This window comes from Pundamilia nyererei, unplaced genomic scaffold (genome assembly GCF_000239375.1).
Source record: "Pundamilia nyererei isolate P.nyererei 1_Seehausen unplaced genomic scaffold, PunNye1.0 scaffold00029, whole genome shotgun sequence".
NCBI classification, from domain to species: Eukaryota; Metazoa; Chordata; class Actinopteri; order Cichliformes; family Cichlidae; genus Pundamilia; species Pundamilia nyererei.
In genome coordinates, this window is record NW_005187430.1 from 1,507,791 (window position 1) to 1,522,988 (window position 15,198).

Genomic DNA, 15,198 nt, shown 5'->3' on the forward strand with positions numbered 1-15,198 from the left:
ATAGAATGTTTTATTCATTTTCTCCTTTCTTTGAATAAAATATCCATCCAGCTTCCAGTTTATTTTGTCTGCATGTTTCACTGTGATTTTAATATAAATATTTATTTTAAATAAAGCACTTCTGTAGCAAAACTATCAGGGCAAACAAAGTAAAAGCATCTTTTAGTATTTTCTATGTCAAAAAGATCAATTTAAGTAGTTATTGTGCAAAACAGGTTTCAATTTCAAATCGCCAATCTTTACTGAATAATCTTAATAATGACAAATCTACTGAATTATCAGCAGAAAATTTCAGCGATCAAGGTAGCCACACACACACCTGTAAGAGAAACAGAAGATCTTCATATTTCAAGTGCTTTACACGAATTCACTGACTGACTAATCAATTATATAATTTCAGTCGTGATATTTCAGGAAGATCAACCTGGCTCATGTGTGCAAATAATGAGGAAAGAGTGGCTCAAATATGTAATGACTGAATGATTACACTAGCGAGTTCAATACTGCACCACAATAATCCATTTTAACTGAGCGTTTTACTAAAGACGGTAAAAATTCATTACCCGTAAGTTCATACTTTAGTGGATTAACAGGGAAAACTTTCACACACTTGTAAAGTTATTGATTAAAAAGTAGCAGATGTTCACTATACTTTGTTCACTCAAAAGAAAAGTAATGCTAGAATGTAAAAACTGTGAAATCATTTCCTTTCTTCATTATAGACACAAAGAGTGAACGCACAGGGTGACCAGTAACCAGCAGCAGTGGTTATCATGTTTGCTGTGCTGGGATGGTTCAGGCTCTATATTGATCAGGATTTGAGGCAGCAGTGAAGCAGAGAAACAATGTCAGTGGAGCAGCAGAACAGAAGCCAGTCAGTGATAAACTCAACCTGCCTGACACGATTAATGCTGGTGATACAGTGTGACCTAGATAGGTGAGGACATGGCTGAGAGTGACACTGCAACTTCATTTTGACTTTCTCATATGTCTGTTTTTTAACTGCTGTTGCTTGTTTTTGCAAATGAACCAAACCAACTTCTCATTGTTTGGAAAATGATGTTTTAATTTAAGAGTGGCACTCCACAGGTTCACGCAGCTCATGCTAAAAAGGCAGAGCGGGCTCACATATTTACTTGTGACCTGTGATGTCTGCCTGCAGATTATGAGACTCCAGTTATTTGTGAAGCTTTGTTAGCCTGTTATGAAGGAGATACTGATAAACAAAGAATTGTATCTACTAGTATGTAGACTTTTCAATTCAAATCAATTCAGTTTTATTTATACGGAGCAGAGAAAACCCAACAATCATATGACCCCCTCTGAGCAAGCACTTTGGCAACAGTGGGAAGGAAAAACTCCCTTTTAACAGGAAGAAACCTCCGACAGAACCAGGCTCAGGGAGGGGAGGGGCCATCTGCTGCGACCGGTTGGGGAGAGAGAAGGAAGACAGGATAAAAGACATGCTGTGAAAGAGAGACAGAGATTAATGAACTTTTAAGTGTTAATCAAGGAAGTGGCAGTAAGCCAACTTCCTTTAGTTACACCAACAATGTAAGTATTCAGACTTTGAGCTAGAATGCTGTATTCTCTACTATTCAGACATTATTGTTACTGTTCATGCTCAGCTGCTCATTGATGCTCACAACGCTCAGGTTTCAAACATTAATATCAATGACAAGTGCTCTGTTCACACAAGGTTGGTGAAGCTTGGCTAATAACACTGCATCAGGTGAAAAATTCCCATCTCACTACAGACACTCTGCAGTGTGTGGTTTTATATTTTTACAGTGTCTCTGTATGACACTGTAATGTAAAGTCAGTCTATACCTATTATATAAATATAACTATTTACCATGCCGTAATAATAATCCAAAATGTTGTTTACTTCTGACATCAGAGATCTTTTTCGTTATGTGTTACAGTGATCATTCCAAATACAAAGTAACATGTAATTCAGAAAAAACAGCATTGATTAGAGAAAACTGATCAAAATAAACATTATTGTATTATTTTTAATTCCATCTTACATCATGACATAAGATAAATACTCTAAATACTCCAAATACCATTTTCCAAAATAGCTATTTAATACAAAGCAAGTTTAAACTCTTGCATGTATGACCTGAGCATCCAAATTTTCTACATTACATTTATTTCTGATCAAATTTCATGACTTCTCATGGTCCCCACTTCCTTGGCTTTAAAAACCCTCAAAATACCGCAGCTCTTCGGGAATGAAGTACAAACACTTTCCTCTGTCTTTCTCTGTAACATTAAACCCAGTGAAGCACTTCCTGTATCCAACATGATTCAGGATGGGCTCAGCAGGCGGGAATAGACATGATGTCATTCACTATGACCTCATCAGTCCAGTGACCACAGAGGAAGAAACGCAAGTTGCAATGATGGAGACAGAGTGGGGAAGTACAAAGAGAATGACTCAAAAATGATGCTAATAGTCGTCATGATGAGGACAGGACGATACCACACAACTAAAAAAAACACAGATCTAATCACCTGTAACGAGATCTGCAATTACAACTCTTCCACAGATTTTTAGTGAAGGTTTGTGGAGCAGTATGGCCAACACGTCTCTACACAGGCGATCTGAAACAGACTGAACACAGCCAATCTTTGGTCTCACAGGGCTGCCAAGAGGTCTGCCATGCCTGCCCTTCACCCTCAGACCAGTCGATGTCAGCAACATGTGCACTGGAGCCTGAACATGTGGAGGAACATTATGTTGAACAATGAGTCCAGATTGTGCCTTCTACAGTTGGACTGTAGGGTCAAAGTGTGGAGAAGACATGCAGCGTGCTATGCCCATTGCTGCACTGCTAGTGAAACAGCTTTTGTTGGAGGCAGTGTGATGGTTCGGTGCAGCATCACCCTCACTGGAAAAACAAGGTTTGTCGTCATCTGCAGCAATTTTAAAGCAGAGAGATATCGAGATGAGATTCTGCAACCGGAGGCAATTTCATATCTCCACAGTCTGGGACTGAACTCTGTCTTCCAGGATGACAACGCCCTCGCAGACTGGGTTTATCACCTCCAGAATAACTCCAGAATTTGGGAGTGGAGAGGATGAAGTTCTGACCTCAAGCCCACTGGAAACTTGTGGTATCAGCTTAGGCGTGCACGTCATGCCAGAGTGACCAAGTTGAAGAATGGGATGCCATCCCACAGTAATGTGTGATCAGCATGGGGAGGAGGTGCCAGGCTGTGGCTGTGTATGCTTCTTCCACATTACTGAGGTCCCTGTTTGTTAAATGAATATATTCTTAAATTGCCCGTATTTCTTGTTCCTTCAGATCAATTCAGTAAACGACACCAAACAAGATTTAATAGCAGAATAAGCTGTTTGGCCTTGGCAGAGAAGATTTGGCAATTTTTTATGGGCACAACCCACACACTCAACTCTGCTGCTCAACCCACAAATGCATTTTCGTTACAAATCTGGCACCATTTAAAAGGGAATAAACAGGCTTTCCAACAGATTGCCAAGAAGCCCTGTTACAACAAAAGAATAATCGACCAAACACAGATGTCCTTATTTTTTGTGCTGATCTCCAATAGCAATGTCATTCTCCTCATCACGTTTCTGCTCTAAATCTCCTCCATTCTTTCTCCAAATTCTCCTCTCTTGAAAGTTACTTACTAAAACGGTCAATCTAAAATATATCATTAGTTTGTTCATATAAAAAAAAAATTATAAGGGTTATTTTAAAGAAACTCCAGAGCTATGTGTTAGAGGCTAATCAGACAGCGTAGACTAAATAGGTCATTTGCTTACGGATATAGGCTGGACATGTGAATCACACATGTCCAGCCTGGGGTAGCTCAGGGGGTAGAGGAGGTCATCTACTGATCGGAAGGTTGGTAGTTTGATCCCTGGCTCCCCCTAGTCTGCATGCCAAATATCCTTGGGCAAGACATTAACCCCAAGTTGCTCTCCGATGCATCCATCAGAGTATGAATGTGTGTGAATGGGTTAGTTACATAGCACTTAAAAAAGCACAGAAGATACATCTTGTGTGATTGGGTGAAGGTGGCATGTTGTATAGAGCGCTTTGAGTACGCCGGGAGGGTAGAAAAGCGCTATATAAGAATCAGTCCATCTGCCATTTACACACGTGCACATCCAGGGCAGAAATACAAAGACACAGTAGTATATTATACATCCTACATAAACCACTGTAGATCTGTTTACCACACATTGATACATCTGTATATATGTAGCACATGTATATCTGGCCATCTGTATAGCAAAATAGAACATCTGTATACTATACAGATCATCTGTACATATGTACATTTGTCCATAGTACATCTATATATTTGCTCTCTGTATAGCAATATAAACATCTGTATACATAACTTATTTGTACATAATCTGTTCATAACTATTCCCACCTTTTACCCTTATCTGTATATAATCTGCTCCTATTGCACTTACTGCTCCTGCACTTCTGATTAGATGCAAACTGTATTTCATTACCCTGTATTTATACATCTGTAATGACAATAAAGTTGAGTCCTAATTCTAATCCTGGAAAACTGACCAAACATCATCCAGCTAGGGGTGAAAAACATCCTTTGACACAAAGCTAATGTCTCAGACTGCTCAGGAACTAAAACATAGCTTGCTGCATCAGGATGAACTGATCTGGAGAGACATCGGCCTAATCATATTCCAAGGAATGAAATGAAAAAAAAGACGCTAGTTTTAGATCAGAAACCATTAGTTGTGTACTGTATCTGCACTAGAATAAAAATAATTCCAATAATACTTATACCTTCGTTTTAAAGAATTATACTGCTGTCCCGTGTTCATATCACAATCCTTGTTTCTAAATACTTCTTAGTTTCTCAAAATGCAAATGTTTCAGGATGTAAAACATCCCCTCTGCTCGTCTCATGATTCAAAGTTCCACAGCTGTTTGTGAATCAGCAGTTTGCAGTCTGACGGGAGAGTGCTCACTTGAGATCCCTTTCATCTGTCTTTTGTGAGATTAAAGTTGGGATTAAAGCCACGCTGGGAATGGTTTTTATGTAAGGCAGTAGGTGTTTTATCAGCTGAAATCACAGACTGGGTGTTCCCCAAATGTTCCTAAACTGAAGCTTCACTTTTTCCGTTTTCTTTATAGTCCTAACCTTTTTTCATGTGTTGATGTTTTCTCCCCGGGGGAACCCTGATTTGTGTAAAGATGATAAAGCAATTTAAAGAAAGGAGAACGCTTTAAAAGAAAATAAACTACTGAACAAAATCCATAAACACAAAACACTATGCTAGAGCACATTATTACATATTTTTACAACTATATGTTTTTAACATTTGCTCTGGTATTTGGAATGTAAAGTTTCTTGAGAAGAACAAAATCTATCATTCACATTGGCTCCTGGTGTGTAACATCCACCCTTCCTTGCATCACCTTTAGACATAACTAGGTCTCCATCTATTGGCCCCACCCAGACCACATGGTACACTCGCAGACAGAGCATTCAGGGTGAACTCATCTCTCCGCCGACGCTGTGTCATAAATCATTCAAACGAAACCAAACATTGTGTGTTTCTGTTAAATGCAGTAAGAGGGTGTGCTGCTGTGACACCAGAACTTACAATAAATGGAGTAGAGGTGGACACATGGAAAGAAAAGCCAGCCACTAGACAGACTGCAGCAACAGAGATATTTACAGGGCGTGTGTGTGTGTGTGTGTGTGTGTGTGTGTGTGTGTGTGTGTGTGTCCCAGAGGTACTCGAGCCCTGCCTATGAATAATGCATAATAGGGGAAAGGGGAAGAAGATCTTCTGTCCCTGATCATTAATCTTTCCTCCTCCTCTGTCTCGTGTTTCTGACCGAAGAAATGCAGGAAAGGCTGCATCAGCAGCAGAAAACCACCCTGCACCACCAAGACTGATACAAAACATTTACAACATCCCTAAAAACATAAAAGTATCATTTCAAAAGCTAAATCGAAGAAACCATCAAACCGTTTTTGTCAAGTATTATAGTACGTGTAGGTTCAAACACACGAGGGACGAGCTCTGGTTAAAAAGGAAAGTGCAGTTTAGCATTCCTTCTGAGTGTTTGGCCTAAGGATTAATTACAGCACATTTTAAACGGCATACTTAAAGGCTATAAATGCCATCCCCAAAAAGTAACTGAAATTGAGTGATACTGACCTTGAATACTGAAAATGTTCAACTGCTGTTCTAAATTAAGTTCATGAGGACAGAGGGACGTTAAATAAATCTACAACCAGGCAATATCTGCTTCCTTACATATAAACAGTTGTAACAGTTAATGCAATACTTTGGTTAAACCCTTTGAATTAAAGCTGGAAATCACATCTTGAATGTTTGATTTAAACCTGCTGTGTTGGTGTACAGAGACAAAATTATCACAATTGGGCCACTGTCCAAATACTTGTAGGCCTAACTGTAATCATTTATTTGCAAATTAATAAAAAGCGCTTTTTCCCCCTCTATTTAACAATTCCAATCATATAACACACAATTAACAAATAACTAAGCTCAGATTTGAGTCCCATTCCAACACATTTCACCATCAGTGATTTGGAGGAGACCATTTAAGTCTGACCATTAAGACGGAGAGAAATGATCCAGCCAAGCAACATGGACAACAAACCAGTGGAAGTCTGGATTTTTGTCTCATGAGACCAAATGTGTGCAAAGCTTTTAGTCAAATTCATCTTACAACAAAAAATTGAAAACACATTGAAAACTTTATGCATTAAAAGGTGAAATCACACTCACTGTAGCTATAAATATTAGCAGCTAGAATCATCTTAACATTTTTAAGTTAATGCACCGTCACAAAATGTTTACCATGTACTGACTAACTAATAATATCTATTAATATCAAGACACTCCACATATTTTATAAAGGCCACACTTCATGCAATTAAGTAATTAAGTCTTATTAAATTAATTCCACAGAACTCGTTTAACTGTACATTACATTATAATACATTCCCCCCTTTACTTTCCAGTTCAGCTTCCTTCTGGGACTGGACAGAAGCATTAGTGGCACAAGCCATGTTTTTTTTCCTCCAGTAATTATGGATAATATTACACACACACACACACACACACACACACACACGCACACAGGAATCAGAACCTCACACACAATGTGAAGAACACTTCCAATCATCTGATACATTCACGGATGATAAATGTTCCACGTCTCTCTGCAGGAGCTGATAACAGTTTCACTGTGAGTCGGCTTTCTCTACAAACTGGCCGAGCTGATCCAAAGTAAAAAGGCAGGCAGAGAAAAAGAGGGAGGTCAAATCAAAGGACATTGTCTTATTAAAGATGATTATTTTGTTGAGGAGATTTTGGTTAAAAGGATATTCGACTGGTTCCCTCCCAACAGCAGCGGCTTGACTTACAAGCAGAAGCAGAGAATATGACGCTAAATGTGATTCAGACCATTTTTGCTTATAATAATTTGACAGTATCATTATAAAATATCTGAAAAGCTTCTGTGTTATTTACAGTAGAAGCACTTTCAACAGAATTTGAAACAGAGACTAAGTGAGGCTGAAGGTTGCTGCTAGGTCATCTTAGATCCATCGTGTGATTTGGACCCCCCTTGGAGGGGTTGCCACAGCAACCTCTTACCTTATACCTATTATCCCCTACTGTCACGCCAACCCTCTCCATGTCCTTCTACACTATATCCATTCTGTCCTGTTTTCACTGACTTTCATTCCTCTTTTCTCCAGAGCATACCTCCACCTCTCAAACCTCACTTCCATCTGCTCAGTACTCTCACACTCACTACAACAATGTTATTTACAAACATCATAGACCATGGAGAATCCTTAATGCAATCCCACCACCCAACTTCAAACACCTCACCAATGTCTCACTGTCCTCATAGTACCACCGTTGTTGGTACTTCTCTGCCACTCCTAACTTCCTCATACCCAGGTATTACCACAGTTCCTCTTCTGGTACCCACTTTGCCTTCTCTAGATCCAAAAAGACAATGTGGAACTCCTCTGACCCTCTTTATGCTTCTCCATCAACACTGTCGAAGAAAGGCTCTCACCTGGAGTGCATTTTCTCAGCATGAAGTCATACCGCTGCTTGTTGATCATCACCTCTCTTCTTACTTTCTCTACATGTCTCATCAGGTTTATCCCTCTGTAGTTACTACAGCTCCCTCGTTACTGAAAACCAGTACCACTACAGTTCTCCATTCCTCAGATGTCCTTTCACTCTCCAAGATCATGTTAAACAGTCTGGATAAAAAAATCCACTGCCCCCTCTAGTAGACATCTCTATACAGGTTTGTCATGTAGACCAACCACCTTTCCGCTCTTCATCCTCTTCATAGTTGCCCTCACTTTCCCCTCACGCCTTTCTTCTCACTCTCTCACTTTCATTCATCAATCTGCTCCTCATAGTACTTGTTCCACCTTCTCAGCACACTCTCTTCACTTGTGTGTCTGTAAACACCTCTCACTGGTGTTTACAGATATTAAAAAAAAAGTGTCTTGGAAATAAAGTTGGGAAGGAATTCGACACTTTGTGGAGTAATTAGTACAATTTAAGGATAATTTTTGTCAGCGTAAAACTGCAAAAACCTTTGATTTCGTCATCCAGAGCACATAACATCAAGTTATAAATTCAACATCTGTAAGGATGTTTTATAACGAAATGAAAACGGTGAAACTCATTCTATATGAGGCCCTTCTTTTTCGGTTTCTGTGCTACAAATACAATTCTGCATTGGTAATTCATGTACGGGTTTATCCAAACTGTATCCACAAATGCATTCATTGGCTCCTAAATAAAAAATTATAATCATAAAGAAGTATTGGAAGAAACACCCTTCATGCTATGATTGTTAACACTGCATTATACAGCCTTTCTGCAACATGTCTTTGGAACGCCACAAAAAGGCAGAGGATAAATGAAGTAATGCTCCTCCCCTGACATTAACATCAGCACAAAAACTGTTTATCAGGAGCTTCATGGGTTTCTGAGGTTGAGCAGCTTTTGTAAGTGGGAAGTGTTGGTAGCACAGTGCTTTTTTTTTCAGCATACATTTCTGATCTCCAGGAAATTTGTATTTTTTTCTCAAAAACAATTGGGTATTGTACAATAAATGGGTTCATCTTATATTCAGAACCAACAGCACTTGAAATTAATACATTTGAACTGCTTCACCTGTGGTGCATATGAGCACAGAGCTAACATCCAACATTCAAGTGTTCCTACATTCTGCTTTTGTGGAAACAGAAGCAGAATAAACCTTAACCCTAACCCAGATCATGTGATAGCCACTCCAACCTCAGACACACATACACTATGGCTGGTTTGTTCTAGTTAAACATGTGGGGGTGGTGTGTGCCACAGACACACACACAGCACTATTGTGTTATAAAGAAGGGCAGGGAGACCTTCTGGTCTCTCTCTTTCTCTTTGAGCTTTTATAAAGCTTTATTACCATATCACAGCTTGAATGGTTTAAGCGTCCTTCTTAGAGCCACTTTTAAGGAAGCACTATAGTGCTCCTAAGGACAAAGCAAAAAACGTGCAGGAATGACCATCTGACTAAACTATTACAGTGCAGTGAAAAAGGATTCCTGCTCGATCATCGTAATGCCAGCAGCTCACCAGCCTCTATCTTTACTGTTCTCTCCCTGCTGGGGCTGTAGTGCATCAGCTCTGCAGAGAGAAACTGCGAGGAAAGGGAGCTGACAAACCAACCAGCATGCAGTTCACCACATCAGCAATTAAAGAATGACTCCTGGTTTCTGACATGTTTTAGCAGCTGTAAACTGCAGCACACCTGCTAACACAACCCGTCTGTAAAGATCTTTCATAATAGGGTAATAATGGTCATAAAGTCTTGTGCCAACTGCTCCAAAATACAGTAAATAAGACCATTTGCTCAAGAATAGATGTCACACCACAAACCCATCATAAACAGCATTTCACATAAGTCAGACAGAGCCAGTCATAAAGAGCTGTCTTTTGACAGACGTTAAGGATTTCTGCAACAGATCTGTTATCCTCATAGCAGCCTGATAACGACATCATTATTACAGGATTAGTGCGAGGCACACAAAAGCTACAGATGAACCAAACATTCCTGATCGATAAAATGGGGCGAAACTGCAAAAATGGTTCATGAAGTTGGTTAAAAAGAAAATGCTTTATGACATTATTTAACCTTTATTTGTCTATGAAACCTTGTACATGACTAACCAAGTAAAATCTGAACAGACATTCATGCAGAAAAGTTATCTTTACGCGCAGACTGCTTCTATAAAGGTTTATGCATGTTATCCCTAAAGCTTTGTCCAGATTTGTTTTGTTAAATGCCATGAAAATGAACTTTACCAAAAATCAATTCAGGTCAAGGCGATGGCTGCTGGCTAATTAAAGGTGACCCCGGGAGAGTCTGGTCCTCTGTGGTGAAAGATCCACTCATTAGCCACCTCTACACTGTGACTGTGTTACCATAGAAAAACTGCAGGCAGGAGGCCAGGTGTTGAAGGTTAGGGGAGCAGGTTTAGCAGCAAGTAACAGGAAAACAAGTACACATATATATATATATCTAATATATACTCAAGACAGCAACAGAACAAATCACATCATGCAGACTTTCAGCTGCATTTCCACGTGTCTACAGCAGCAAAAGCTCTCACACTTTGCAGTTTGATGTCTGGAGTCTGAGAGCTGGTGCTAACAAAGATGTGTGGAGTGAGTCTCCTGCATTAATGCCAATCATCCTGTCGTAACCAGCACAGTAAGACACAGAGCGGCAAGCTTCCTAGTGTGTCCAAAGCCAAGCCTTCATGCTATTTAATTGGCTGAAATAACACCCGGTCAAGTTTCTAAGTCAACATGGGGGAGGTGCTTTCATCAGAGTAGCTGATGCTGTCTGAAACAGCAGCAGCCAACCTCCAGGAGAAAGAAGCAGACCAGATGGTGACGATAACTACTTCATTTTTAACTACAGTTTTTCAGTATTGGTGCAATGCTAGAGATGTGCTACAACAGTAAAGTAACAACCTCTTAATCTTTTTATATGAAGCACAAATGAAACACTTTGAATTATCAATGTTTTTATGCATTATTGTTGTGCAATGTTATATTTTACTGCTTCGATTGCGTATGTGTTCATTAGTTCACAGACACAGATGACTCCTTGGACCACTCCAAGTCTGTATTTTTAGTCAATTATCCTGGTAAGCACCTGCTTTTAGAAAAAACATCCTTCGTTGCAGTCTCAATACTCTGATATTCTTGCATTATATGTCTAAAGTGCAGCACTTCAAAGCAAACAGAGCAAAACTGTGCAAACAGCGATTCTATCTGTTCCTATAAGTGCTTTCTTTTGCATAGAACATTTCTGCAAATTCAATATGTACCAAATGAGGAATCCAGTTCCATCCATCTTGGTTATCAACACTGGTAAAGCAAACCTGGTCCACAGTGTATTTCTAATGTGCCTAATGCTGTTTGTGAAAAATAAAACATGTCTCCAGTGACAATCAGAGTCTTACTGCTATTATCAAAGTCACACAGAGGCTGAAAACCTCACTGCACCAAGATAAAACTGTCCTCTTTCTTTGCATCTACTAGTGATATTCATTTGTTTTCATTTAAATTAAGTCCCAGTACTTAATCTGACCTGTAGTAAAAAGACATTATCGGGTTTTAACGTATTATTAGAGGCCAGTTTAACATGATAATGAGACTTTTGCCTTCTACCCAGCTCTAAGTCACTATGTGACCAACATAAACTCTTAAGGTTACTGTTTCTGAGTGTCAACACCCCATAAGATTAAAGCTAGTTCAGGATTAGTCCTTAAGAAAGCAAAGGAGTCATATTTCTTCTCTTCCCTCTCTTCTTTGCTTAAGCCTGGAGTTAATCCTATAAACCATCTTTAACAAGAGCGACCTACACCCACTTCACCCTCCATCACCTTCCTTCTGATGTCTATGCTTCTGTGCATCTCTGTTTCTCTCTCTCAGTCCAGTTTTACAGCTCAAGAGATAGTTACATCATATCCTGTGGAGTGGAAAACAAAGGCAGTGATCTGGATTGTACTGACCACGAACACTATACAGCTAACCAATAGAAAACAATGCTAATGACGGGCACACGGGAAATCGTACGGTCTACGGTCTGCGTCTACAACTACAACAACTTCAGACTTAAACACAGTTAAAAAGACGACAAAAAAGCAGACACAATTAAGCATAACTGAACTGATGTGAGGAAAAATGGAAAAGAACAACACTCTTTGTCAGAATATAGACCAATATGGGATATCTATCTGAACCCTGTTCATCAGAGAATCCACAATAAAATCTGAATACATGGAAAATAATGTTTGAAATCGAAACTCTAAGCACAGGACTGGAATTCACCCTGTGCTGTAACTAATGGCGAATAAATGCTCCAAATAAACACTATATATTTGGTTAATGTGAAGATATGTCCCTCCTATCAAGTTAAACTGATAGCAGAAGAAAGAAAAAGAAGAAATGCACACTTTTTGTTTTGCATCCAACAATTTCTATAAAACTATGCTGTAAAAAAGTATTTTCGTCCTTCCTGGTTTCTTATTTATTGCATATTTGTCACACTTAAACGTTTCATAGGATGAAAAATAAATGTAATAATAGACAAAGATAAATTGGATAAATGCAAAGAGCATATTTTAAATCATGAGTGAATTTATTAAGGGGACAAAAGCAATGCACACCTATCACCTATCTGCATCTCAACCAGATTTAAGTCTAGATTTTGATTAAGCCACTCCAAAACATTACACTTTGAGCCATTCAGAGGAGGCCTTGCGTGAGTGTTTCAGCTCAGTGTGCTGCTACATAAACCAAGTGTCCTTGGGCTTCTAAGCATGTAGTAAGGACTTGATGTTTTAGTGAGAAGATTGATGATTCCCTGAATTACGACACATTAACCAGGTCGTGAAGAAGCAAAGCAGCCTCACACTATCACACTAGCACCACCATGCCTGACTGTTAGTATGATCTTCTTTTGATGAAATGCTTTATAAGTTGTAAGCCAGATGTAACGGGACTCGAACTTTCCAAACAGTTCAACTTTTCTTTTCTCGTCAATATTTTCCAAAAGTCTTGGGGATCATCAAGATGTTTTTTGGCAAATGTGGGACCAGCCTTTGAGACTGTGCTTTGGTCGGCAGTGGACATCATTTGGCTCAGTATCGTTTTTCCTGTTGGATCATGACTGCTGACCATAACTAAGACAAGTGAGGTCTGCAGTTCTTTAGATGTTGTTCTGGATTCTTCTATGACCTCCTCGGTGATATGTTGAGACGCTCTTAGGAAAAGGTCTCCATTTGTGAATAATGGCTCTCGCTGGGTTCTCTGTAAATTTCTATTTACGGGATTTTTTTTTATTAAACAGGTATAGGAGTAATCAGGCCTGGGTGTGGCTACTGATTATTAACCTCAGCTTTCCAAAACAAATGTGGTTAATCACACTTAATCCATCCCTTGATTTAACAAAGGGAGCAATTACTTTTTCCCTTAATAAATAAAATCAACATTTTAAAACTAAAGGTTGTCTGAAGTTTTTTTGATCCGTCATCAGGAAGGAGACAAACACTTTTTTTAAAGCACTGTACTTCCATCACTTTGAGAAACTGTCAGTACTAAAAATCTGCTTACATTGTGCTCCTTTCAGCAAAAAAAACTGTCCTGTATTCTTCCCCTGAAAAGGACAATGTTACATTTCTGTTGCAGGAATTAAAGCCTTTTGTATGCACAGCACTTTGCTGTTTTGCAATGAGATACTGTGCAAACTATAGTGATCAAACATGTGAATAATGAACTCTTCATTTTCAAACACAGCACAGGGAGACAGACCAAACAGGAGACAGGAAACCCGACTATGCTTAAATTTGTTTGTTAGACTGGGTTAAGTGGAAGTGAATGAGAACTTTGTTCGAGCCCCATTTTGCATTAAGAACCTAAAAACATTTTGAGTGTTCAAAAACATCAAAAGCAGGCACCAGGTCCTAAAACTGCCAAGGTAGCAAACCAGATTTTGATATGAGGTGAAAGAGAGCAGTAAGAGAAGCAGGGGAGCAGACTGGGAACAGAAAGGAGAGGTGTTGCCCTCTTTCTGTATGCAGCAGGCAGAGCGAGCTTCTGCAGAACAGGCCTCCATAACAAAAGCTAAGATAGAGAGAGAGAGGCAGAGATTGGGAGTCACCTCCCTCTGCTTCTGTCTCCCTCTATCCATTTCCTTTTCTCTCTCTTTCTTTCATTTGCATCAGTTTGGGTGCGAGAGCGTCACACAACTTATTAAATCAGCATTCCAGGAAGGATTACAGTGACACACACACACACACACACCCTTTCATGTAGTCAAAACAGAAGAAAGGGTACTCAGAGCAACAGAGAGCAGGTTTAGCAGTACATACCACATCTCTGTTCATCCTTTAGTCCATCTCATTTCTTCCTTCTCTGCTTTTCCGTTAGAGGATGCAGAGTGAGGAGAAGGGAGGTGCCGTTGATGTTGTGGCAATCCCACTGCAGAAAGAGAGCGAGCGAGCGAGAGACAGAGATGATGCTAACACAGGAGAGGCTAAAGCTAAACTAGCCACCAGCTCAGTATGGGACGGTGGGGTGAAAGGACGGATGGGAGGGATGATGATGATGATGCGGCACCTTTCAGTTTGGAAACAGAGAGGGAGTGAAAGAGAGAGAGAGAGGGGTCGCCCTGTTACCTTGGAAACTGAGATGATGTGATGGAGAGGGTGGAGCTGAGTTCTGATTGGCTGACAGGGTGTGGTGCTCCCCTTCCTGAGGGAGAAGAGAAAGGAGGGGGGAGGATGACAGCGCAAAGGCTGGGTTGTGAGAAGCAGCTGCTCTCTCTCTCTTTTCTTTTTTTCCTCTGATGCCAGAGGACACATAGGGAGCACAGGAAGTCCTCAACGCCCCCCACTGGACAATCCTGGAAGTGCAGAGGAAGATGAGGGAAGCCAGCACAGTACAGCACATTCCCTAACACCAAATTCTATGTTACACAGGTTTCTCACAAAGCAAAAGCTCTGTAACATAAACATTTCCCAACTTTGGGGATAAATAAAGTATAAATAAATTATGAAATTTAATAAGAAAAAGAAAAAGTCTCACATAAATTTTTA

At 39.7% G+C, this 15,198-nt stretch overlaps 1 protein-coding gene across 1 annotated transcript in view; it reads right to left on the reverse strand.

Annotated features, from left to right (window-relative positions):
* The window catches only part of akap6 (A kinase (PRKA) anchor protein 6), a 211,856-nt gene extending 197,130 nt beyond the window's left edge, over positions 1-14,726 (reverse strand). Inside the window, exon 1 of the mRNA XM_005728572.1 lies at positions 14,473-14,726. The gene's annotated coding sequence lies outside the window, so the exon portion shown is untranslated. The remainder of the gene's footprint in view (positions 1-14,472) is intronic.
* Positions 14,727-15,198: the final 472 nt, after the last annotated feature.